The 25,639-nt window shown below is 37.2% G+C and overlaps 1 long non-coding RNA gene across 1 annotated transcript in view; it reads right to left on the reverse strand.

Moving 5' to 3' along the window:
* Positions 1–513: 513 nt before the first annotated feature.
* LOC116705288 (uncharacterized) overlaps positions 514–25,639 on the reverse strand; it is a 75,513-nt gene continuing 50,387 nt past the window's right edge. The window contains exons 3-4 of the long non-coding RNA XR_004335895.1: positions 15,031–15,156; positions 514–4,211 (exon numbers count right to left, since the gene is read on the reverse strand). This is a non-coding gene — a long non-coding RNA (uncharacterized LOC116705288). The remainder of the gene's footprint in view (positions 4,212–15,030; positions 15,157–25,639) is intronic.

Consider the following 25,639-nt stretch of genomic DNA (forward strand, 5'->3'; position numbering starts at 1 on the left):
GTTTCACTGCCCTCTCTGGTGGAACGTTTAAAGTCTGCTGGGTGTGGTCAGAACATGACACATCCTTAATTACACTTCCAGATCATTGCAGGAAGGTAAGAAGCATAACCAGTAAAGGGGAGCAATAAAAAAGATTTCCAGCCAGTGCTACGTTACTTTTCATAATGGAAAAAGGATCACTAAAAAAGTAAGAAGTAAGTGAAAAATAAGATGTGCAAAACAAAAGAAAACTGCATGTTTGAAATACAGTGAGTCATTGACATTTGATGAAGGGCCGTTATTGGCCAGATATACTGAGCCTAATGAAATCAATACAATTCCTTTGCTCAAAAATAAATATAATTGAAAAAGTTATTAAATCTAAACCAAGATATGGCTCCATAAAATGTAATTTTATTAAATTTCAATTCAACTTGCAAAGTGTTTTATGTACTTTAACTTGCATAAATGAATGGTTTAGTTTGTACAGTTAGTACATTTAACTACCAGTTAAGTGTGAGCAAACCCATGTTGTTTTTGTATTAATCAAACGGCAGATGTGTTTTTTCCCCCTTTGCATTTTGTGAAATTAGGTTTCATGATCCATCCGCGAGTTGTAAATAGAACGGTAAATAATGTTCAGTTTTGGTCACTTGCTGTCTGCCTCCATTATCACTTTGCAGCATTGTTTAAAATAAAAGGTGTTCAGTTTTGAACAATTCTCACCAGTGGGTGTCGATGCAAACGTGTATGTGAACATGTCCTAAATATGGTTTACAGAAACGTGAACTGTAGTTCTCCTTCAAATACACCAACAAGAACAGATCGCTTCCTCGGTCTGAGATGTTTAATTGGTCTATTGTCATCAGATACTTACAGACAGGATGAACTTCTGCTATGACAGGCCTGATGTCTCAAACAAGCTTTACAGGTGGACAAATGTATCTCCCCTCCTCATTCTCTCTCTCCTCTGACTCACACTGTCTTGCTCTCTTTCACACACACACTCTTTCCTGTTTGCTGTTTGTCCCTTCTCTTCCTATGGTTCATACGCTCTCTTTCAAACACTAACACACCCACACAAGATCTGCCTTTCTTCCTTTTTTATAATCAGCATTTTTATCTCACTTTTGATCTCTTGTCTCTGCTGCTGCAGATGAGATGTTTGAAACAACAGCACAATGTCTGAAAATAAAAGAAAAAAAGGAGCATTGATTATTATGAATTAGGAGTAAATGGAATGCTGACGTTTCCAGGCGGTGGTGTGAATGCTAATATACAGAGGGGGTAAAAGGCACGGACTGAGAGATGAAGGCGTTTTAAAATGAACAGAGTTACATGCATTTAAAAATGCCATACTGGTAAATACAGTACCAGTCAAAAGTTTGGACACGCTTTCCCATTCAAGTGAATTAGAAAGCGTGTCCAAACTTGTGACTGGTATTGTATATATAGCAGTTTACACTTTAATTCTTATAACGTTACTTATACATTTTCCTGCAGAACAAGTACTTTTACTTTGGCTATTTAAGATTTGTAAGAGTTGTAGGCCTACACAGTACTTGTAGTGGAGTATTTGTACATTGTGGTATTGGTAATTTTAGACCTTAGTCCATGACGCAATGATGTCTGTTACGTCACCTTGCGTCATTCATTGCCGTTACCAGTTTTGACCTTTTTTTAATTAAATTCCAAAATCAGATTTAATAGAATAGATTTATTTGATGTAGATACAGGCAAGGTATATTATCTGCAACACAGAGAGGAAGAACAAATGAATTTAGTCATCAAAGGATGTTTAGTTGAATAGGAGAAAACCTGTAAATACACAAAGTTATACAAACAAAATAACAGCATACTGTACTCAAGAACTTGATACTATTAAGAACTAATAACTGAACCAATTTGTTCAAACAGAGAATATGTTTAATTTTTCCGTATGGCTATACACCTGGTACTGAGAGTTGAGCATTTTCTTTTTTAACCTTTATTTTATTATAATTGTATTACTATATATACTTTGGCTGTACATTTATTTGTTTTCTAATCATGTCCATGTTTTATTGACCTAGGGAGATTTTAGTCAGGTGGACCTAATTTGGTTTTCTAAAGATAATGAAAAACTTAAGAAAAGGGAAGTAAGGCATACCAGAGAAATGAAACTGAACCAAACCTTTCATGAATTAATTTTCTATTGATAATATTTTCTCATTCTATTAAATCAGTGGTTGTGTGTGTTTTTTGTGTCTTACTGCTCTTGAGAGTCTGCTAGCGCCAATCTCCCTGCCAAACATAATGACTTTAGTAAACAAAGAACTAAACCTTGTAAGATATTTTATTAATTTCTTAGATAGTAAATCAGGATTAGCAGCAGAGATTCCTCATACAAGGAAAGGTTACATGCAAGGTTTCAGCCGCCAATAAAAACGTGTAACTCTTTAGTGATAATCGTTAAAAATAAATCCTTAGTGATTATCACTCAAAATATTATTATTGAACAGTTTACGGTTGTAAAAAAAAGTGTTTCAAAATGTACACACAATATCAATCAATCACTAATATATATATATATATATATATATATATATATATATATATATATATATATATATATATACATATACATACTGTATATTTATACACTGAACAAAATTTTTGGTTTTGGCCACATTTTTCATGAGCTGAGCAAAGATCTAAGACTTTTTCTATGTACACACAAAAGGCTTATTTCTTTCAAATTTTGTTCACAATTCTGTCCAAATCTGTGTTAGTGACCACTTCTCCTTTGCCGAGATATTCCATCCACCTCACAGGTGTGGTACATCAAGATGCTGATTAGACAGCATGATTATTGCACAGGTGGGCCTTAGGCTGGCCACAATAAAAGGCCAGTCTAAAGTGTGCAGTTTTATCACACAGCACAATCCCACAGATATCGAAAGTTTTGAGGGAGCGTGCATTTGGCATGCTGACTGCAGGAATGCCCACCAGAGCATTTGTCCGTGAATTTAATATTCATAAGCTGTCTCCAAAGGTTATTTAAGAGAATTTGGCAGTACATCCAACCGGCCTCACAACCGCAGACTACATGTAACTACACCAGCCCAGGACCTCCACATCCAGTCTGGTACTTTGGAGAGGTGTTCTCTTCACGGATGAATCCCGGTTTACACTGTAAAAGGAAGATGACAGACAGCTTGTATGGCACCGTGTGGGTGATTGGTTTGTTGATGTCAACGTTGTAGATAGAGTGGCCCACAGTGGCGGTGGGGTTACGGTATGGCCAGATGTATGTTATTGACAAGAAACAAAGGTGCATTTTATCGATGACTAGATCCTGAGGCCCATTGTTGTGCCATTCATCCATGACCATCACCTCATGTTGCATCATGATAATGCATGGCTCCATGTTGCAAGGATCTGCACACAATTCCTGGAAGCTGAAAACATCCCAGTTCTTGCATGGCCAGCATACTCACAGGACGTGTCGTCCATTGAGCATGTTTGGGATGCTCTGGATCGGCGTATACGAGAGTGTGTTCCAGGTCCTGCCAATATCCAGCAACTTCGCACAGCCATTGAAGAGGTGTAGACCAACGTTCCACAGGCCACAATCAACAGCCTCATCAACTCAAGGCAAATGAGGCAAATGGTGGTCACACTAGATACTTATACACTGGTCCTCGCTAAAATATATATAGTGTTGCGTTTCTAATTTTTGGTCAGTGTATATATACACTATTCAGTGTATATATATATATATATATATATATATAAATAATACTAATTGTGTTACTTGCTGTGTTCATCACCAGCTGGGATTTTACCAGCATCTGCATGACTTCACTGGGTCTGGGGATTTCGAGCCAAAACAGCTCACAAGCGAAACTAAAAGAAAAGGAATAAGTTTGGAAAGCCAACAAACCACAGCACCTGGACACAAACGCTATCCACCTCCTGCAGGTGTTTAATGGTCATCTGGTGCAATGCGACAATACAACTCTTACTTACTGCCCTTCCAAACCTTTTGATTTGGTTCTTACTTTCAACATTTGAGCACATTTTTCCCTGAGGCAACTCCACAGCACATTCTTTTTTTGCCAAGAAGCAGCAGCTGCAAACAAGGGCATACAGCACAACGTCTTCTGTTGCCGCCTGCGGTCGCCACCCAGCACCCGCCCCATCTCATGATGATGATGTCATGACCCCAAACTGACTCAGCCATATGTCAACTGAAACACAACAAGAGAAAAACATTGTTAGGATGGAGGGAAAGGACACAAAACAACACAGTGAATGAACATGAATGGGGGAAAATTATGTTAATAATATAAAAATATAAAGGGACACATTGCATTAAATGGTGCTCCGGTAGTATCGAGCATTATAGGCTGTGAGCAAATTAAACACAACAGGCTGGAACGGCTCGGAATCCAACAAATAAACCATCAGATTTTATGGGCCACAAATAAAAATGTGATTTTTGCAGACCTGCAGAGAAGGAAACACATTTCATTTTCTTAAAAATAAATCCAACAACATGGACAATGATTATCAATGTTCCTCATAATCTCTACAGGTATTATAGCAGGAATTGCAATATCCTATAAAAAAAACAAAACCTGGCATTAAAACAGTGCAGGGTTTATACTGTTAATGACAGGATATTACGGTAAGCAATAACCGGCTTGCTCTATAGTGGCTACTGGCACCACTGATGTGTTTATAACAAGCAGATACATCAGAATCTGGAGTGTGTTATTGGTTTAATAATTTGTATATACGATTTGAGTTCTCAGATGGTATTCTCTTATAGAATAGCTGTGTTTAATAGCATGTTATTTATATCACACATGGTGCTGTTGTTCTGTTTGTCTTCTGCTTTTTGTGTGTACCACATAAAAAAATAAATGAAGTAACAACAATGTCATTAGACCTCCTTTAACCCTTTCTTCATCATATTACAATTAGAGTAACAATCAATGTTTGATTTTTAAGATAATATTACAAATATCAGCAAACAAGTATTGACAAGTATGTCAAACTGAGTGTGCCTCAGTGTGAGTGCTGCCAAATGTTCCTTCTTAATCTCCAGGATTTATCAAATTAGGGCCAACTAATATAATACATGTAGTTTTTTGTGTCCTCCGTGAAGTAATGGTTTAAGAGACTAAACTTTATCTAATTATAGTAAAAACCCACTTCCTTAATTACTGCCTTCACAAACATGAATACAAGTCTAGACAAAAAGTAGTTTGGCAAAGGTATATATGTTATTTACCTTTGTATTTGATAAACATCTGTGTACAATGTTCAACGTCTTTGCAGCTTCCTGCTTTCCTTCCAGACATTCTGTCCGGTTTCAGAATTAGCGCACGCACGCGCGCGCACGCACGCACGCACGCACACACACACACACACACACACACACACACACACACACACACACACACACACACACACACACACACACACACACACACACACACACACAGCAGCTTTGATGAAAACAAAGGAAATGTCGGGCTATAATTTTGACTAAAAATACACATCAAGTCACAATCCAGAGATGATCTTCCCGCTCTTAATGTCTTTTTCCTTCAACATTTTGGTTGCAGATGGAGGTTCAACAATAAAATAAATTACATTTATGAACAAAACGAACAGCAAGGCACCAGCTTTTGAAAGCAATCCACATTTGTCGGCTAATCCTTTGTGTTGCATTTGTGGCATTTCTTGGTGAATGTGTACTTTTATATTTAATGCATCTTTATTATGCTACACATTGCACATATCTTCCGCCGCAGGCTAAAAACATTTCCTCCAACTGCACCTTGGATAAAAAAATAAAACACATATATGATAAATGGGTCAGGGGTAAGGCTTACCAAATTTTAAACTGCCATGATCACCGACTCATTGAGGAGTTTAATCTGCTCTCCTCAGGTCCCCGTTTTAGGGTACCCATGTTCTGAACTAGACGTGCCAGGGATTCTTTTATTCCTGTGGCGATTAGTAAACCTGAATTCACTTGAGGGACATCTTATGAAATGTTTCTATAGTATATGCTTATTTATTAATTTATTGCTGTCATTGTTCATTATGACATACTGACCTGTGTACTGTCCGATTTGATTCTGTCATTGGTTTTGGGGGAAGGAGTGTCTCCATAGATGTGTTGATGGGTGTCCTGTGTTGGATTCACAATGTTGTTGGTGGTGGGTTCTTTCTGTGTATATGTGTTTTTTTAGATATCCTGCTACACACTAAATATCCTTTTCTAAGGATAAATGAAGTGGAACTTAAACTTGAAACAAACAAAAAAACTTGCATTTACAGATGCACTTACACGTGATTCTGTATAGTTTGGCTTATTTGAAGCTAATGAGTTTACCTTTATGGTTGAAAGCACTTAATTGTATGTTTCTTTGGATACAAGCGTCAGCTAAATTACATGTAATGTAATGTAATGTAATGTAATGTAATGTAATGTAATGCATTGCATAGGGACATGTAATGGATGTCAGGTAAAACTGATGCAACAACCTAATTTTTAATAGCAATTTCTTTACATATGAATGTTTCCTGTATGTATTACATACAACACAATGTATCACCACTGGAGGAATCTCTAAATGTGCAAATTAAGCCGAGTTATTGCACATGGGACAAAGGAGTTTTTTTTACTCCTATTGCCCTTGAACCTGGGTAGTCTAAATCATCGACCTGAAGGGAGTGTTACGAACTCAGAGTGAAGGGGTGGTTTGTGCAGTCTAATATAGACCAGGACTTGCGGAGTACTTGCTGGTCAAAGACACAAAGGCACATTCAACTAAAGCTAATTGTCGACTGTATAGACATGTATATGTATACTGTAAATGTCTAAAAGCAAGAGAGACAATTTAATTCCTAGCCTCCTATGCCTTAACACCACAGACAAGAAGACAAAGTTTGTTTGGAGACTGCCTACAGCTCCTACTGTACACAGATACTGTACATGTTTTCTGCAGAGGAAATGGACAATATTTTCAACATAAACATAGTCTGCACCGCAGACATGGCTTAATTAGTTGTTGTAGAACACCAAAACGTCCACTCAGCTCACTCTGACACACTAAAGCAAAGGCAGTACTCCTGTTAGCCAATAAACAACTACAGGTCATTGTCAAGGATTTAATGTGCACATACAGCAGCATGATAGAGTAAATTACACTGTAATGTACTGCAGAGCATGAAGATATTACATATATGCACTAAAAGTAAAATCATCATGCCAACTCTTATTAACTTTGTATTGATTGTTTAAAATATAGATCTACTGTATATTCAAGCAAAGTCTTATTTACTTTAAAGATGAATAATTAGGGTTGCTTTGATTTGACCACGCTTTGTTGAGTCATGAATGGACCCCATCTACCCAGTCTAAACCATTTAAAACAAAGTCCTTTGAAGATTTCTCTCACTGGTATAACAAAGTGCCTTGCACTTTTGGCTTTACAGCAGACAACAGAACCTCCTCCCCAGTGCTATGTGCATCAGTGGAAACGATGAGGCGGAAAGCGGTTTGCAGACATTTGTTCTTCAGGCTGTTGTTTTAACAGATGATGGTCTGGAAATCCTAGCAACTCTAATGTGAGACAGCACAAGTGAGAAGTTTTGAGAGTGGATTATGTTTTTGCACTCATCTGGTCACAGAATATACACCCCTTATTTCTTTTGTAAACTTTCTTTTAAATCAAGCAAATCCATCACATACTAATAAGAGCTGGTGACCAAACCTACCTTATTCCCTGTTACATATTGTTCTTATTCAATCAGTCAGTTTATAGGTTGTATTTATATTTTATAGTCATAGTTATTAATTATGATCTACTGCCCTGTTTAATTTTGCACTATCACCGTTGCACACAGTCTATGTAGCTTACCTTATCATGGTCATCATTTCTGTGAGTGATTTTTATTTTTATTCTTATGTATGTGATATTCTTGTATGTACTCATGTGTGATATATGTGTGTATATGTGTTTGTTGTGTTATGGTTGTCTTGCTACTGGATGCCTAAAATGTCCTTCGGAATGAATAAAGTATCAATCTATCTATCTATTTTTCTATCTATCTATCTCTCCTGCAGCATTTTAAATGCATACCGCATATCTAGTTGTGGTGACATTTTTTCAACACGTTAATAATTATGATTCATAATTTGTGCTCTGTGAGCATGTGCAGTTGTTTTTGATTGAAAAGACGGTATAATTGCTGTCTGTTACAGTGCACTACTAAAGTTATCATCTAATCAAGCCATTTTTGTCAATTTTTAAGTGTATAAAGTCTTATTTTCTTAAAACACGTGATACAATTTTAGATGATTCCAAGCTGTTTCTCATAGCAAATTAAACCTTTCAAAAATTTGTGATTTTCATGATTACAGTGCAGTTACTAGCCCTATTTGAAGATTATTTTTTTCCCACTTATTTTTAGAAAAAGAGGATTTAATAGCTCTAAATAGATAAACATTACTTGTTAAGATAAATATGATATGTACACACACACATCCTGTATCCTATGGTTGACAAAACTAAAATCCCCAGAACGTAAGCTATCTTATGTAAATATACGTGATACTCGTATACGCAACCATTTTCATTAAGACAAATCTCTTCAGTTATCTACTGACGGACAGGCTCTTCTCCTGAGGATGAATGTCTTAAAGTCCCAAAGGTGGACACTGTGATTAAAGACCTTGTAAAGAAGTACAACAAAGATAAATTACAGTCTTCCATTTATAACCCAGTCTCTCTCCTCACACCGTGGCCATTACACCGACCGCAGGACAGGGAGTTTGAAATTTCTCAACTTCGGTATTGCTGTTTATCATTCTGTTGAGGGCTGAGGAGATGTATCAGTCGTTTCCCCTTTTTAAGTGGAGCACCACTTAGTTATAGACTCAACAAAATAATAATTATAGCAGTAAATAGCAATAGTCAGAAGATGTTTCAGTACCAGTAAATTTCGGTACAAGGGTTAGAAATTATTGCGTCAACAACAACAACAACAACAATGCGTCTGCAGTAAATCAGATTATCAGGACATGAAACACACATTTCAGAGATCAATAATAAAAAATACAAAATGAAAACTACAGATTTTTGACAAATTCAAAGGCCTAAAAGCCCAATATTTTGCAGAAAAAAACTTGCAGCAACATTCAATTCATAACCAGAATCATCTTTTCTTTAAAAGTAAACTGGGCCCGAAACTGATTAACCCTCTGAGGTCTAAGGGCATTTTCTCAATTTTTACATATCTTCATAAATTCTCCTTTTAAGAGTATTTCCATGTAACTGATCCCTATGTGTTGCACATCAAAACGTTTAGATCCAACTCATCCTTCTCTAAATTTGTCCGAGAGCATATAGATATAATTTGACCCTAAAGCCAAAAACTTAATGTTCGCTTTTTGGAATTCCTCTAAGCTTGTGAAGATGATAACCTTTACTGTAGACAAATTGTTTGTTGCTTAAAATGAGTTTCCCATTGTTTTAGGTCGAGAAAAGTGCTGTAATATATGAATTCAATACATAAGGGAGATTTTGTAACTTTGCTTTTTGAATATGTTGTCTGTTGTCCAAAGATTATTGGACGCTCCGGCATGTCCTTTGGTCCTCAGAGGGTTAGACAGGAGTGCCCATTCACTGCAGTGATCTTTTTCACTCAGGACAAAGACGTATAACTATGATGAATAATTTACTGAAGGGACAGGACTTGACTACCCAGTCTGATGGATCACTCTGCGCTTTGTCTTCCCTGCCTGATAAAATGGATTTAGCTCTCTCGGGCAACTTTAAATACTGCCGAGTACATTTAGTGTGGTGGGGGCGACGGGGGTTGAAAGGATGCTTTAAAAGCTTGTAGAAACAGCATCACATCTCTGGCTACACCTGCTTTCATGTAGAAGTGGATTTAATTAGAGAAATAAGTAAAGAAACTCAGAAATTGAGTTTATTTAATTTCCAGAATGTCCTTATATGTCTATATAAATATCTATATAATTTATGAGAAATATTATGCTACAGTATAAGTTTTACATGTGACAAAAAATGAGCTTGGGGGGATGATTTAAGGCTGATGTGTTAATGTTTAATAAATTGAGTATTCATCAAAATAAAAGTTTCATGGGCCTTGAATCAAAATCAGAACACACAGTGAGTGTATATGGAGGGATTTGTTACAATTTGGAGGTTGATGTGATCATTGTTACCTTACGTCTTCGTCTACTTGTTGTTAGAGTCTGAAAAAATGACATTAATGCAGCTTTAGTATTTAGCCTACGAGCCCCTCCTTCTGCAAATGAAAATTGACACTGACGCTCAGTCACTATACGAGGCCTGTAAGTGTGAATACAAATTGCAATTCGTTCGGAGATCAGGGGTTACGCCATGGGTTTTCTCCTTTTAATGAATCAGTCCATTTATTATTGGTGAAAGGAGATTAACCAGTTTGATGGATGAGTAGATGTTTTGTCTTGATGCCTCTTTTGATAAAGTGGAAACCTGCATCAGCGTTCAGCAGGTTTAAGAGTTAACACCAGCTGCATGCATTGGCTGGAGATCAAAGGTGAAGGCGAGGGAGTTGTCGAGGGAGTATGTTTTTTTAATGAATTTTATGAAATATATATTTTTCATATGTAACGTTAAAAATGCAGGCAACTATTGAAATACGCTTTTATTTAGTAACTCTTTAATGAAGGCACATTAATGAAAGGTGAATCTATGTAAAATAGTATTGCTATTCTGAACTTTAACTGGTTGCTACAGTAATGCTAACCATACACTCCATATGTGTACATAGTTCAAACAAATCAAAAATGCAATTAGTTAAATGATAAAACTGGCAAAATAAGAGTAAAGGTACAGCATATTTGCTAAATAAGTAAATCAATTAGTCATCAGGCTTAAGAAGTATTCAATATTATTAATAATTCTTTATAGGTCAACAACTGGATATTTCTTTATAAATATCTCTGTTGACTCTATAGAGTGTAAACACAGAAATAAATGTGAGTTTGTGACTTGTTTATATTAAAATGCTGCTGAATTGATGATGACTAATTTATGATCACACTAACACACTGTTTAGCTTCTAGAGGCCAGAGAATTTCAACATTTAAAACTGACTTACTGATCCTCTGTGATCAAACGGAAGAAAAAGCCTCCAACAGCAGCACAGAGAAACCACACAGGACATTTAACATGGTTTGTTCATCAAAGGTTTGAAACAGCTACAAGATCCTTCCTAAAGCAGTTCCAATGTAAGAAATGGAGGACATTACTTTAAACTTTCAGCAGTCTCTGCTTGGATGCAAACAAATATTTATTTACTGGTCTTTATGATTTTGCTACCCAACTGTGAAAAGGGTTTTCAAAAGAAGGCACTTACTGCACAGGGCACTATGACTTCCTGCAGCCACTGAACTCTTTTGCAGTTTAAGTTTAAAACACATCTTACTGACTCAAAATTGTCCAAATCATATTGATTGAAAATTTGAAAGGTGTCACAACTTTGCAACCTAAGTTACGTGTTTTCATTTTAGGTATAATTATTAAGTATTGTGACTCTGTCTGAAACAAATACATCAAACAGTTTTTTACATCTTTATAACTCTCCCACTATCCCTTTTGATAAGTTGCCCACAGCAACCAGTACCACTTTTATTAGGCTTTTTAATAATCTAAGTAATCATCACTGAATTACATTTAGCAGCTTCAGTTTCGGGCTCACTCTTTTACAAGAACACTATAAAAGAACGGTTATGGTACTGTAATGCTTTTTGTACTATGACGGCTCAAAATGTGTGCTGTGAAAAAGATTTTGTTTATTAAGATAAACTTATATGAACTAATGGTTTTTGAGGTGAACAATGTGAGTAGGACAAACCAAATGACTTTAGAGTTGAAGTGAGCGATTTACTCTTCGTTGGACTCTCATTTAATCTGCTCTTGCTTTTTACATTTCACGGGAGAAGGAGCTCATTTGCTGACTGGGGAGATGGATGTGGAGATAAAATGGCCAGATTTACCACAAATTGTGATCCACTCACCCACCCAAAGACACACACACACACACACACTTACACACACACACACACACACAAACACATTCCACCCTTAAGTCGATGAGCCTTTATTCCTTCACTTGTTTTGACAGCTGGTGTGTGTGTGTGTGTGTGTGTGTGTGTGTGTGTGTGTGTGTGTGTGTGTGTGTGTGTGTGTGTGTGTAAAGACTGGTCTCTGCAGTGTACTCTCATAAAGCCCCATGCCTACATTATTAACTGACAGTGGAACGCGCTCCCATCCTCAGATCTCTTCAATCTGAAGAGGCAAATCATTTTCCATAACATGAAACTATCTTCCACCAACCCCAAGGATAAAATGAGTATTCATTTAGATATCGTACGTAGAACCTACTTCACTTTTTACACATTGAATAAAAGAAGGTTACCAAACTGCAACTTGTGCACACAAAAATTAAACAAGAAAGTTTAAGAGATGCTATAAGACACACTGTCCAAACCACTATCTTATAGTTTGACATTTGGGGTAACTTGTGTCAATTTATGCCAATTTAGATGAAAAAATCAATACCACTCATTTCTGTATGGTAAATATGTAACCAGCATCCAGTTAGCTTATCCTAGCATACAAAAATAAAAGGGGAAAACGGCTACCCTTGTTATGTCTTAGTGTCCGAAACAGCATGTCCAAAGCTCACAAATAAACATCCTACACCTTGTTTGTTAAATCTTTAGAAACACCAAAAGTGTAAAACCAAAAGTTGAAATAACAGTTTGCCAGGTACTTTCAATTAAATGACAAAATATGTTGTAACTGTCCTTCAGAATGACACAAAGCGTTTTTATGATCAGACGCCTCTATGGGCGGGAGGACATAGTTTGTCGGTGCGTTCCAAAACCGTTCCAAATCACTGTGGAAATGTGTCTCATGATGTGACAACACTATGGTTACGGTTTGGTTAGGTTTAGACACAAACACAACTTGGTAGGGAAAGAGCTTGGTTTGTGTTGAAATAAGTAGTTGGTTGGGTTAGAAAACCATCATGTTCAGGTTCCAATTACAAAATCATGAAGAGGTGGCAGCCGTCTCCTGTGGCAAACTCCCACTTTTTCTGTCACATCCACCCACCCTCCAAGCCTGGAAATCTAGACGCAAATCCGAAAGATTAAGGGTCTGGCATCGAATAATGAAAGCCGGCCATCTCGAGGGGCGGCACAAAGCGTGTATTTGAAAATCTCACTTCCTGCAATTGGATAACACTACGACCAATCACAACAATACATGGGGTGACATATTCAGAGCCCCATAAGCTTAGCCACCAGCGGAGCTAATTGGCAGATTAAACTGTTGTCATCTGTTCAGCTCGCCTCTGGACCGCCTATATCAGATACACCGATGTGATTGGTGCAGCTCGCCTCTGGACCGCCTATATCAGATACACCGATGTGATTGGTGCAGCTCGCCTCTGGCCCGCCTATATCAGATACACCGATGTGATTGGTGCAGCTCGGCTACAATGGTATAGTTCATGAGCAACATTACTCGATGCCAGAGTAACTCGTGGAGCAAATTGTCCTCTTGCGAGAACTCTGGTTTTCCAGTGCACCACCCTCCCCTGATAACATGTTACTTTGGTTATGAGCATTTAAAATATTGCTCATTTGTTTTCTCTGTGACCAAGACCAGTAACCGTAGAAAATCAACGTTTACTGGTTGAGGACATTGTGACTAACAGGGCTGATGAAAGCCTTTAAATAAAGCACATTGTATAATCTTAAAAATACTTAAAAGGTCAAGGTAGACATTGTTAAGCAATGCAATTTTAAAAAATGGAAATCAATAATTGATTCAGTGGCTTTGTACCAATAATTCTCGAACATTTGACATGTTGTCCTCGCAAGTGTTTTCCAACAAACGGCCAGACAAAACATAAGCTGCTGTAGTTTAACGCATGAGCAACTTGCTAACACATAAATAACTGTGATGAAGGTGTAAACATGTTGTGACTGGTTAAATCAGAGAACTCCAGACACTGGAGGCTACTGTGATAACACTGAACTCCAACTGAGAGAAGTTTTCAGTTATATAATAAGAAATTGGGTTTATGCAACCACATGTATTTCCCTTTATTGTACCAACAGGCCATCTGTTAGCAACCCTCATAAAAACAATGAATATGTAACCTTGATAACCTTTTACTTGCTTAACGCAGTGTCACACCAACCTCTTTCTAAATGCTTCGTCAGCTGCTGTTATCAGCTGCTTTATAGTTCTTGGCATCGCCACTGTTGCCATGCAGTCTCTCTCTTTCTGTGATGTATAAAGCAACAAACACCGGTTACATAAACCCATTCACACACATACCGACGTATGAGCTTCTGGTGTTGACACCAGCATTTTGCCCTCTCTGACGCCATGACACTTATATTATTGATCATTTGGACTTTGTGATGAATTGATGTACTCCACTTTAGCTAATTAATCTGAGCCGCTGTAGCAGCACTTACATTCAGTCAACCAGGCTAAAATGTAAGGGGTAGACTTTGAAGGATAGCTGAAGGAGGGAGGATGCAGCATAAGATTTGGGTTATGTTAGGTGCTGATGTAAAGCCTACAATTTTTGTCAGACCCCCCTTGCCAACAGGGAACTTAAGCCGTCATAGCCATACATGCCATTGCTGCCAGACGTCTTTGACAAAAACATTATTTTTTGCTCGCGGAACAGGGGAGTTGCTGGTCTACGCTTCCTCAATAGATTAGATATCAGTTTGTGCTATTGTGTGGTTTTGGTGTTTTAGAAATTTTCAAAATATAGCGTACATTAAAACTGATGGCTGGAGAAGGAGAAATGAGCAGGCAACAGCAGATATAAGGTAATGTAGGCTTGTGAACCACATTCACTGCAGGTAAGGGACTCTCCATGTTTTGATCGTTTAGGAACTTTTCAATCATCATCAATCATTCCATCAATGTCACTTACATGTTAACTCCTACTTGATGAGCTTTGCTGAGGTAGTTTTCCCATCAGTTGTCAGGATGAGTAAATGTGGTAGAAACCAGCATGATGGTCCTGTGGTGAGACGTTTCTCAATCTTGCGCCGTAGCACTGCAAAACAAACAGACATCTTCATTTTAACAAATCATTTAGCCTTTGAGTACTAAACTGCATTTTTAAAACAAGCAAATACTTATTTTCACGGAGTGAAAAAAACATTGTTCAGTGTTACACTTCTACGTAGACAAGTGAACAGGCCTAATGCAGACACCTTTCATCATCTATAAGTTAATAAAACACACCTGTTCAATCTAATTTAGACATAAAGCAGGCTTGTCTTATATCTAGAATTGATAAGCAGCATTTACTGTGCGCGGCCCTTACATACACCCATTGACAAGTGTAAGCCTTCAAAGAAAATGTTGCCCAAGTTCTCTTTTTGATATTCTAATTTTCTTTGACAAAATATGATATACCACTCCTTTCAGCTGACCCATAAACATGTCTGTATGATTGGAGCAAAGCTTGTGTGGAGGCACACACACGCACACACACACACACACACACACACACACACACACACACAGTTGACATGCTCTTATTGAAAAATAACCATTTCCGTTCAGAAAGAGCTGCTGTAGAGCCCAATATGAACATTTTTCTCACAATAAACTGGAATGACCTGGTTTCCACTGCTGCACAGAATTTTCTGAAAAACCGAAATGCACTCAGCGCTGAAATCAATGGAATTGAGTCTCTCACATGTATTGAAACCACCAAAAGATGCTGAATGACTATATTTAGTTTCATAATTGAGTGAAACATACGTTTCAAATACAGGTTTTCTACATCATCAGTATATCAAATTATATACATTATTAAAGTATTAAAGCCACACAATTCTCAAAATTTGTAGTTTCAATAACAAATGTTGAAAGAAGTTTTTGTTTTAAAAAACAATACAGATCAAAAATTGTGTCAGATTGTTTTTTTTTCATCCAAGTAATACGTGCAGTAATTCCTTACTTACTTCATAATATGTCTCTCTCAGACTGTTAAGAAATCCTGTAATAAAACAATCTTTCAGATAAAAAAAAAAACATCTGGATCTGCACAACGTTCTTTGAAAACTGCTAACAGGTGCATTAAAGCTATCCTATTGAGACTGAAAACCAAAGATTTCTCTGGCCAAGGTAAACCTTTATGCTGTTAAATTTGTAACAATATAAGATTTCACAGAATTCCCACTCTTCAGTCCAGAAAAACACAGTTTAACCCCGTAACTTTTTTACATTTTTCAAGATCACTGGAACCCCGGTCTTAGAGTCTGGGACATTTTTTTGTGATGTTTCTCACACTTAAGCTCACTCACAACTCAAATGCATTGATGTACACATTGACACATGAGGCCATGTCTGAAAAGACATCCCACACACGGCAGACAGATACAAAAAAGGGCAGGGGGCCTTTTTGTGGGCAGCATTTGAGTAAACCTGAAAGCTGTTTATGCACGTGTGTGTGTGTGTGTGTGTGTGTGTGTGTGTGTGTGTGTGTGTGTGTGTGTGTGTGTGTGAGAGAGAGAGAGAGAGAAAGAGAGAGAGAGAGAGAGAGAGAGATTATTATAATTATGAATCATTCAGAAGATCAATATTTAGAATATCAGAAAAATCTAACAAAAACATAAAGTAGACTAAATTGTTGTTTGAGAATGTAAGCTGGTGGGGTCTCTGCACACTGTCAGACATCAGAAGCAGAGACATATCCTGACCAAATACATGCTCAGTGACCACCAACTGGCCGTAGAGACAGGGAGACTCAGACAGACATGGCTGCCCAGAGAGGAGCATATAAGTATATGCTCACTGCTCAACAGGGGAGGTAGAAACAGAGACACACTACCTCCTCTACTGTGAAAAAGTCTCTTCACTAAGAGATTTACACTTTGGAATAACAGCCAAAAAATAGCAAATTTCTCCAGTGTTAGGATCAGAAAAGAAGCTGATAGTTCTCCTAGGAGAAGGGACAGCAGCTCCAGTGGCAACTAAATATGGTGGCAGTAGCTCAGTCCGTAGGGAGGTGGGTTGGGAACCGGAAGGTCGCATGTCAAGTCCCCGTTTGGACAAAAGTACGGAGTGCTCTTGAGCAAGGCACCGGACCCCCCTCAGCCGCTTACGCCGTTGGTCCAGCACTGGCAGCCCACATCTCTAGTGCATGTATAGGACCTGAGCATATGTGTGTATTTCAGGCCTGTGTGTAATAACAACAGAGTGTAAATTGTAATCTACTTACTTACAATACTTTTAAATAGGGGATCAGTAAAGAGTATAAATTATAAAACAATTAAATATGTACTAAATGTGTAACAACCTCCGCTAGATAGATAGATGGATAGATAGATAGATAGATAGATAGATAGATAGATAGATAGATAGATAGATAGATAGATAGATAGATAGATAGATAGATAGATAGATAGATAGATAGATAGATATTGATCCCAACACAATGGGAAATTAGTGTTACAGCACCAAAATATCATTCACACAGCACAGAATATAAATGTAAATGAAATACTAGCATACAATACACATACATATACATGAAATAATAATAGGAGAAAATACAAGAACAAACATTTGTTAAAATGTTGTATTGCCTGTGGTAGGAATGATTTCTTGTAGCGGTCCGCATGACAACGAAGCTGTTGGACTAGTGTTGGGTGGAGAGGGTGGTCGGGGTTAGGGACTCACCACTATAAGATTCCAACATTACCGATTGGTTTACTATTGTACAGTGATTATATTATACTTATTGTACACTATATATACTATGTTGTATCTTTCTGTGTTGTTGACATGACATGTTCCCACTGTCTCACTGTGTGTGATGTTCTCTGTACATTTTGGTCCTGGAAAAACAAACGTCCTAAAGTGTACTCTATTAAACCAGGGTTGCATTTCAAGTTTTTTGTACTTTTTTGTCTCACTCATCCTCTCTCTCAGTCTTTTCTTCCCATGCTATTGTGAACAGGGTAGACAGTCAGCTGATGCAACAACAACTCTGCCTGCGGGTCACTGTCTACATCCACACACACTGGGAATCATAGCCCACAGCCCAAACTTTCTATACCAAATGTACCCCTACAGTGACAGAACAACTACAAATATTGCATCACTAAATCAATATAAAGGTGTGAACATCGGTGTGTTTTCACAGTGCTGCAGGGTCAGGTTGACCCACGATGATGGGAGGCTATTGTTCCCTTTACACGTGAAAACTGACAAATGCCTATATAGCAGGTTTAGAATCACGTCCTGTAAATGCTGTAATGTAAACTCTCAAATCTCTGTAGCTGAATTTGTTTTCCTTGCTACAGTTTTCAATACATTCTCTCATTATACACTGTTGAAATGTAATCGTATCAAACAGCTGCTGTCATAATGGTATTATAATACTTTATGATTGTGAATAATAAAAACTTCAATTTTAATAGTTAATTTAAACAAATAATAAACTTTCCCACCTACTGTATATTGACAAGTATACTACGTATTGTGTTATTTAAGCTGTATTTCTTCTGAAATTCAGCCAAAATTGCAGAATCGAAGTATGAAAGCTCTTACTTTGCTTTACTTATGTGGCTATTACTTCTGCTTCTATTGTTATCACAACTGTTAATGACAAATAATGGTAACAATGAAAACATAATTGCACAAAAGTGCAATTAAATTTATGTAATGTTTTTGTAAGTGTATGTCTCAAACTAAACGGGGTAGACACAACACAAAAACCTATAGAACATAAGCAGTGCTGGTTACTTGAGAAATGTAATCGTAAAAGTAATCACATTAGTTCACTAACAGCTCAGCAGGAAAAGAAATGTGTTACTTGTTACTTTACTTTTGTAATTCAGTAAAACTGCGTCAAAGGCTTCTTCAAACTTGAAAGCCTCACACACCCACACGTTACATCATATAGAAATAGAAAATGAGACAATGTTGGTTTAAAAAGCACACACAATACACAAATATGAGTCTCTTTTGTTAGGGGCGACATGCTCCACACGTCTTGCTCCAGCACCAAGCTGTAAATCATCCTTCCATCATACTCCTTCTGGTTACATTGTGAGCAGGCGACCCTTTCAAAGTCATGAAGCTTTAATGGGATTATTAAATGTAATCTGATAGAACCAAAATGATAAATCAATGTTTTATATAGCGGTAAACGAAATAACTTTCAGATTTGAACAGTTGGTCAGACAAAACAAAACCTTTGAAGACGTCACCTTGGGGTTTAGTTTCTAGGCCTTTTTTTCACTACTGTCAACAAGTACAGTAACATTTATTTGAAAACAATCAATTAATATGGTAAATAAACCCTTTTACTGCATTATGCAGTCCAATAATCCTCACTCTATAACATTTTGGTGAAATAGTATAAAGGTTCTACTCAGCATAAAAACACTCAAATGACTTGCAAGAAAATATCTCAGTGAGAGAGTGGAATGAGCTCAAGGGTACAACTACTAACAATAAATACCCATTTCAAACTGATTAAAAATAGTTGGATTCTAAGAATTTATATTAAATAGACTGAATAAAATGTATCCAAATACTACGGATATCTGTGTCAAATGCAATGCAGAAAACGTCACCTTATTTCACTGCCAAGATACAAAAGTTCTGGAACGAAATTACAAAAATGTATTTCTCACATTATTTTAAATACAGTCCCAATACCCCTAAACTACTATCAAACTATTCTTGATTGTCCTGCTATGCCCTGCTATGCCCTGCTACACCCTGTAACGCCATGCAGCTATGCCACGATCTACTACAATTGCTATTTCTAGTCATAGTTCCATTATTTTTATTGTTGCCACCATTCATTACACCCCCAACCGGCACCGCCAGACACCGCCCACCAAGAGCCTCGGTCTGTACGAGGTTTCTACCTAAAAGGGAATTTTTCCTCGCCACTGTCAAACTAAATGCTTGCTCTTGGAAGAATTACCGGAATTGTTGGGTTTTTGTAAATTATAGAGTGTAGTCTAGACCTACTCTACCTGGAAAGTGTCTTGAGTTATGATTTGATATTATAAATAAAATTGAATTTAATTGAATTAATTTGTACCCAGAGAGGATTGTACATTAAACAGCAAAGAGAAATGACTGATTAATATAAATTGCTAGAAAAATTCCTGATCTCTCTTTACTGTAAGGGTGGGTTCTGATGGTCGCTGGCTTACAGTAAAGAGTTGTCGGCATTCCTTGTCCTTGAGAAATGTACATACACAATGACAAAGAAATCAGGCAAACGTCATGAGGTTTGGAGTCCCTTTCTTACATTCTTGGAGGATTGTGAACTTGGGGAAACCTTTGACACTTGAAAGTGATATATCTCTTAGGAATGCCGGTGTAACCTTTATGTCACATATGCTATCTTGTCCGGTATCTCTTTTATGTCATGTTATAACCTTAATAATATAAACCTCACAACGTTTGCGTGTTCTTCCTTGGGGAGGGTGGTTTTACTTTGATTATAATATGTCTTGTTACAATGCATATTTGTGGATTGTCTAAACAAGATCAATAAATACATGTTTATATAAAAAATAATTCAGTCCAATAAAACACAAACCACAGGATCTTAAATGACCATACAACCCTTCTCACACAGCTCCAACACAAACAAGCATAAAAGCTTCACAGGGGAAGTTTATATCAAAGACATATATTGAATTTCAAAATGACGGCATTCTTGTAGCTGTGTCCATCCCACTTTGTGTCAATATGATTTCCTGTTATATTGTGTTAACGTTAACAAGAGATATACTGTAGATTACTCCCACCGGGTTGAAAATGACACATAACTCCCACATTGTTCACCTCTTCCATCGTCATTTTCAGAAGTCAGCATGACTCAGGTGTATATAAAGCACAGCCCAGGATGTGATTAGCATAGCTAAGATACAAAAGATTGCTAGAATGGTTCTGTTCAAAGATAAATAATCCCAAATAGTCCCACGCATAACCCCCAGTTAAACCACAACTTGACGTTTTCATCTCATCTAATACAAAACAAGGATGAAGGGACAACGTCAAGACTTTACAATATGATTAAGAAAAGCATCGCTTGATGTGTATGATGTTACTACTGCCTGCATTTGTCATGACAACAAGAAGAGAGTTATCACAAGTTAGTTGAAGAAGAAAAATAAATGGCCAAGCTCAACTGGTGTATGATTCATGGTATCAGTGGACCTCTGTCTTTACCAGTATGTCATTTTTGCTGGATTTACAACTTTGTTAAACTACAGACATGACTAAAAAGTATAACAGTTAAATGACACACAGTGTCCACAGCGTATGTCTCACTATAGGCAAAGTTAATATTTCTAATTTAAACTAGGTTTATAAGATTTGGCAATAACTTTGGTTTTGTTTCATCGGGTACAACTTGAAGTCCCACAGATCAGAGGCACCTAACAAAAAGTTGTAATGTTTAATGTTTATGTAATGGTATAATGTCTAAATCAGAAATATTACTGTTTACGTTGTGAGGCTTTGATGTTCTTGTTTTTACCGTAGGCCCTTGTCTATTTCTGTGACTGCAACAAAAACCCAGAATCAATTTCCCTGTATGTGTTCACACTTACTTGACCATTAAAGCAGATTATGAGTCTAAGAGAAAGTTTCAATATCATACATGGCTATACTACAAAATAATGTAAAATGTTGCACTGAAAAGTAAGTGTGTGTTGGTCCAGAAAAGACACGTGCTGAAGAGGACACATCCTTTTCAACAGTAAACTGAGGCTGAGCGAGCAGAGAGGCCTCCAGTAAAAATAGCATGTTGGCTGGTAAACAAAGTGGCTTCAAAAAGGAAGTGAGAGGTTTAATATCAGTGAGTAGATGTGGCGGCAGAGCACAGGGAAAATCCAGAATCAATGTGTTTCAATTCTTAGTACATGGCCCACTGTAGCATATTTACATTTGACTGAGGTTTATATACAGGTCCTTGGTAATGTCTGCAATAACAGACTGATTCCTAGAACAGCAAGCCATGATGAGCCACCGTGACTTAGCCATGTATGTGACTAATATTCCTGGGCACCTACAGGGTTTAACATCATTGCAAACAAAATCACATACTAGTAAGAGCATTGATTTGTTTTTCTATACACTCTTAATGTCTTCGTTTACACCTCGATGTGCTACCCACATTATTAGCATCCCTAAACATGACAGAGAAAAGAAAATTAGTTCACAGACAAAATATTACAGTCTCTGTTTTAATAGCCCACTCACATTCTCCAAGATAACTTTAGGTTACATTGTGTGCCACTGGTTTTCAGAATCTCTCACTTGATAATACATCCACAAATGTTAACTTATAGTATATAATAGTCAAAGTGAAATCAACAGAGGCTGAAGTATCTTAACTTTTAATCCTGTATGTGTCAACCTAAAAAACACTGGATCCTACATTTCCCATAATGCAACTGAGACCCTTCTGTTAAAAAATGCGTCACCATGTCAGTCCTTATAACAACACACCTATATCAGAAAAATACCCATGCATAGTCCTCTTGAGTCATAATTGATGCAAGCTCTTCCTTGTTCTGCTTCAAAGCAGTATTGACAACAATGTGTATCCCACAATTCAACACAGTATACTGCGTCCCACCAGTCTGGTTGTTGGCGTTGATGGGCCTATAGACACAATCAATTATACTATGTACTACTTCTAACGACTAGTAAATTGATTGATGTTTTTAAATTGGTGGAGTTCCCTTTTAATCAGATGAAAAATAACATATTTGAAAACAACAGTGATTTATTTTTCTCCATCTGCAGTTAACTTAGCAAGCTAGTCCTAGCCTGAACAGCCAATAAAACTCAGGTGGCCTGGGCACCCAGATAGCTCAGTACTAGAGCGGGCGCCCATATTTGGAGGTTTACTCCTCAACACAGCGGGCCCAGGTTTGACAGGCTGGGTCCTGCAGCCCTTTGCTGCATGTCACCCCCTCCCCCTTCCCTTTCATGTCTTCATCTGTCCTGTCAAAATGTAAAAGCCGAAAATGCCCCCCGAAAATCTTTTTTTTTTTTTAAACCTCAAGTGGTCCCAGGATATGGCTAGTAGTAAGATTTTGATTTGCAAACCTATACACAGTCAGGTGTGTAAGAGGATAAGTGAACAATCAAAAAAACTAAAATCATCCTGCACACCGTCGACACGTACATTTAGGGACTAGTGACAAGCTACCTTTAAGGGATTTGACCTTCGACAGGCATTTCAAGTGATAATAAGTCCTCACAGAGTATACAGTGTACACAGCCTTAAAAGAAGCAACAAATAAACGACAAATTCAAGGAAAAGAACAACACTACCAATCTTGATCCCTTAAATTGGTTATCCTGTGGAAAAATGTAAATATATATGAGGACTTGTTGTCACTTCCATTTCCCGACACAGTTTGTTGGACTAAAATTCATTCAGTGAATTTACTGTAACTGTTGGCAGTGTGTATTTGTACATTAAAAGTACTTGTGTGTGTTTAATCACGTTTGTGAAACAGAACTATTAATACTTTTGTTTAAATGTTCCAAAAAAAACATACAGATAATTGAGGTGCTAGGTGTACATTTAGTTTTAATTGCTAAATGGGGCTTGGTTGCACTGAACAGAACATGTACATGCGCGGTACAGTATTTGCCCTTGTGATCAGCCACAAAATAACAGCCGCTGTAAGACGTCCTGACATATGGAAATAAGATTCCTCATTGGCAGAGACTCTTTCCCAACACTCTGTCAACTCTATTCATAAAAGGCTCAGTTTGGGTATTCACACATGCACTAAGGCCCGGCATAACACACAAACATGGCAAAATGCGCATTTACTGTAAAATGAGGCTGTTTGAATGAGACACTGGGTTTGGATTCCTGTTCTCTTCTTACCTATACTGTATGTTAAAAAAATAATTAACAGATATTCAAACAGACTAAATGTATTGTAAAATGTCATCATTGTGGCTCTACTTCTTAGGAGTCAGCAGTTTAAACCGGGTCAGGTTTAGAGCTACAGAGACAGGAGCTTGTCTATATGTGAAAAGTCAGCTGAAGTGTATTTCCTTTCCGTGCTGAGAAATATAAACATAGGATTGATAGCTTGTACAGAATAATACTCACAGAAATAAATGGTATGCTTTAAAATATGTACTGTATTATACATTACAACTCCAATTATAGAAAGCCAAATAGTATTGGATATAAAACCCCAAACAGAAGTACACTAACGCATAATTTTCAGAAGCAGACTTCTAAAACATGTTATCAGTTCAAAATCATTTCTATAAGCAATTTTCATAAAAGTAGAAAAAGGAATATCCAGTGTTATGTGTTTTTGTTTTAGTGGAACAGAGGACCAAAGGTACCCAACCAGAACAAACATATACTGTATATTAACGTTCAAAGAGCATGCATTTAGTTTGATATAAAAGTCTGTGTCTCATAGTTCCTGAAAAGTTTACTTCTGGGAGATGTGAGGCTTTTAATACACGTCAACAGAGCATCAACTATGTATGAAACAGTCTCTCTACATGCTGCAGTAATGTTATTGATTATCTTAAACAAAGAATAAGGTCTTGTGATGTGCCTCAGACAATAAACAGTCTCTGAATTAAATGTGTAAATGTCAGCGAGAAGAGGGAACAAGCTCTTTCACACGTCCACGTGCATGCAAATAAATACATATACAGTGACACAGTGCTGTACACCAGGCCGTTGTCATGAATCAGTTGTATGTATAGCTCTGAAAAGGAATGCTGTGTAATTTGTCTGTATTCCTGAAAATAAATACTTCTGCTGTACTGTACACACACACAAGCTACATGTTAGCACATGACATATGGTGATAAATACTGTACACAAAGGTACATAAATACACGCAAATGGGTGACAAAGGAAAAAGCAACATGAAGTTCAGTAATAAGGTGTTGGGCCAACACAAACTTCCAGAACAGTTTCAGTGTTGCTCGTAATAGATTCTACAAATCAATGAAACTCAACTGATGAGATCGTCAATGATCATCCGAAAGCTATTCTCTCATTTGGTGTTTACGTGATGGTGTTAAGTAGGTCCTCTCACACAGGTATTAAATTGAGTTGATATCTGGTGATTATGATTCACATAGTTATCATACTCAATAAAACATTCAAAGACACTGCATGCCCTCTATGGAAGAATCTGCCATTATGCAAATGTATTACCTAATTAATTTGTCACCCATCTGTATCTGCAGATATACAATAACACACATTCATAAAACCACATGCAGTGCTAGAAATGAGAGCGCACACACACACACACACACACACACATTCACATGCACTTGTGCATACACATAACATCATTATTATTATTATTATTATTATTAGTATTATTATTATAAAAAACTGCATATTCAAATGCACCCAAATCTAAATACCCACACATACACACCTACACACACACACAAACACCCAAACACAGACAAATTACACATGTAAATGTACATTGACGTATATGTATATAAACACAGAGTTGAACACG

Source organism: Etheostoma spectabile, chromosome 17, assembly GCF_008692095.1.
Source record: "Etheostoma spectabile isolate EspeVRDwgs_2016 chromosome 17, UIUC_Espe_1.0, whole genome shotgun sequence".
NCBI classification, from domain to species: domain Eukaryota; kingdom Metazoa; phylum Chordata; class Actinopteri; order Perciformes; family Percidae; genus Etheostoma; species Etheostoma spectabile.